Genomic DNA, 3,167 nt, shown 5'->3' with positions numbered 1-3,167 from the left:
TATAGAACATCTACAACAAATATTCGCAAAGACACTTAGACTTTGTTCATGATAGATAGTTCAATTATTAATCTAGTGATTAATCCTATGAACTCCCACTCAAAACAACATCCCTCGGTTGTTCAAGTGACACACGATCTAAATCCACTATGCCATGTCCGATTGACACGTGAGATGACATAGTTTCAAAAAGTAGACGCATCATCGTCAATCACAACACCATGTGATTCGTGTGTGACCATTCGGTCCTTGTGTTCCAGCCCATATCTATATATGCTAAGCCGTCAAGTAAACCTAAATACTTTCGCATGTACAAAACTATCTCCACATGTGAGAAATAGTCTCATACCGTTGTATGTGGACGAATGGATCCATCACACCCGATTAACACGTAGTGCTTAGAAATGTCAGACTGTAGCAATGTTGAGTATTTAGGGGAACACTAATATCTTGATATTTCTGTGAGGGATCATCTTATAATGCTACCGTCGATCTTAGCAAAACAAGATGCGCACACAAACAAAAGATTAACTCATCACAGGCAGTTAAAATATATGTGTGTATGTGATATGGTATAGCCCTTCACGTCATGATCTCCATCGTGCCGACCTCCATGTCGTAGGCGCCACGGTCATTGGCTCCCGTACACAATGTACTCCGGTATAAGACAAAACATGATTAGCTTATGCATGCAATGCAAATATCATTGCTATACCACATCACGGGTGCCCCTGCAAAACCAAGTTAGACGCTCCTCTACTTAGTTGAGCAAGTTTTACGCGGCTTCTTATAACCACACACGAGGGCGACACATTGCAGATCGTTCCGTCGTAGAACCATCCTCGTGTCTTAGCCAGCACGGAAGCAGCAAACACCTCATGCCACCAACACCACAAGTGGGCCACGATGGCCCGGCCTCACCTTAAGACAGAACAATCTGGCTGCAATTCACGTGAAACAAACGATCCCGCAGGGACATGAAAAACAAACTCTTGTAACCAACGCCACACATACGAACACACAGAGATACAACACGTAGCAACATATACGTACATCACAGGAATAGCAGCAGAGAGCACAACAGAATAGCAAGAAAGAACGACACCACCGCGAAGACACGGACGAAACAACGACAGCCACAACCAGGCAACCAGCATGCATGAACCAGCAGAAATCACTGAGCAAACCACCACGCCGGCACGAGAGGACGTACAACAACATCGAACCAGCAATCGACAGACCACGAACGAAATAACACACCTAAGAAGCAGCAGACACCGGCTCCTTGGCCACGCTCTTGCTGCAAAACAGGAGACGCGCCGGCTTAGTAAAATACATGACATCACTCCAAAGACGGAAAACAAAACAGTCCAGCCTAAAACGACACACAACACGAGGGCAACAAACGACAAATCCAACAGAGCACCTTTTCGCCCCGCGAACCCCCTTTGCACCGGTCCCCCTACCCTTGGTAACACGGCCGGCAACCTGCAGCAAAGTCCACCAGTTAACCAATAAAGAACAACACGCATACGCAGCAACGTAAGAATACATGCAGGCCCACGTACCTCCTGCTCCACAGAGGAAGACGGTTCGCAATACATGGATTGCACACCGTGGACCGCGTCGTAACCATCTCTGGCAGACCAACCCAGCGAGCATCTCCTTCCAAGCCGGATGCCTGATCAGCCTGTGCAGGGCTCACCATACTTGCCAACCCCTTGCGCTTGGTGCCACGCTGTTCGAGAACGGCACAGGCAGCCTACAGCAAAAATAGCCGGCTAACAAAACAGGCAAAACAGTGACTCACAAAGACACAAACGCATGCACGTCCACTCACGTCCCGCTCCACGGATAAGCATGGCTCGCTATCAACCACCGGTCCACCTTCAACCGAAGGAAGCAACGAAGACGCCACCGCGGAGCACCCAGCCGAGAGCCTCCATCCGAGACGCCCGACTGGTCGGAGACGCCAGCCTCATCGGATGTATGCAGCTTTAAGAGCGGAACGCGACCCGGCTGTGCCACCTGTTCTAACGACTAAACCTGAAAGTACAGGTAGTCTGCATCCAAGGAAGTATCCTTAGGCGTCACAACAACGGTAAGCTTCTTGCCCACGACTGCAGCCAGACCAGCGGGCATATAGTCCACCTGCCCCTTCGCGCTGGCCACAAGAAACACCGCAGCTTCCCCGATGATAGCCTCTGCCTGATGACAAAATAGCGTAAACTGCGCGAACGTAGCCGCGGCTGGATCAATAGACCCAGCATCAACAGCGTTCACAACCAGCCTGTACCTGCAACCAGAAAGAACAAGCTGTGGTGAGCCGAGCAGGAACATCACACACGTCTTACCCGTCCCCGTACGCCTCTGTACTCCCTCTCGCAGGTTCGTAAAAATATCTCATGCAGAAGATAAAATAAACATAACACACCTGAAATGAACAGTCCCCTGTAAAAGAAAGACCCGCGCGTTCACCCACCTTGGCACGGGGATGGTGGTGGGGCAATGCGGACACTTGTACCCGTCACTCTCCTTGTGAACCTTCCTCCAGCACTCCTTGCAGCTGACGTAATGCCAGTCGGTCTTCGACACGATCTCGGTGACCATATATCAATCCTGTAATACTCGCCCTACACGGAGAAAGCAGTTGGAAAAAGAACACCACGAACGCGAATAGAGAAAATAGCAGCACAGGACGACAGGCGTACCATTTATATCGTTTGGCTCCAAGGCGGAAATCCCTGCAATAGTCGCCTCAGTCGGCTCAGAACCGCGCTGACCGCCACTGTGTCGTTGAATCTTATGGGACATATCCTTGGTGCTGCGGAAGCAAACACAAAACCAACCAGAGGAGAAAAAACAAAACAGACAAAACCACAAATGCATAAAAAATAGGCCAAACCTCTCTCGAATTGCATCTACTTTAGGAATAGGTATGTTAATGTACCACCTGGTCACCGAGGTGCTCTCGAGAGCAAGCCTACCTAAAAAAGCAACTTCAAATAATCCGGCAGGCCAGACACGAGAACGACTAAGCACAGACAGCACAAAAGAGGCTAGCAGCACCATACCAGAAAACTGGCCGACTGTCATACCCACAAACATAGCAACAATCGGTTCCTCGGTGGATGCGGACCGAAAGGCAGCGGCATCAAAGGCAGCTG

General features: G+C 49.6%; 1 long non-coding RNA gene across 1 annotated transcript; it reads right to left on the bottom strand.

The window, feature by feature from the left end:
* Positions 1-953: 953 nt before the first annotated feature.
* LOC112271040 lies at positions 954-2,472 on the bottom strand. Its single transcript, XR_002963829.1, has 5 exons — positions 2,435-2,472; positions 1,841-2,296; positions 1,569-1,762; positions 1,427-1,488; positions 954-1,300 (listed from the first exon to the last, which is right to left on the bottom strand). It is a non-coding gene; the product is annotated as an uncharacterized LOC112271040 (long non-coding RNA).
* Between the last annotated feature and the right edge of the window lie 695 nt (positions 2,473-3,167).

Source organism: Brachypodium distachyon, chromosome 2, assembly GCF_000005505.3.
Source record: "Brachypodium distachyon strain Bd21 chromosome 2, Brachypodium_distachyon_v3.0, whole genome shotgun sequence".
In the NCBI taxonomy this organism is placed as follows: Eukaryota; Viridiplantae; Streptophyta; class Magnoliopsida; order Poales; family Poaceae; genus Brachypodium; species Brachypodium distachyon.
This window is presented reverse-complemented; position numbering and strand designations above follow the sequence as displayed.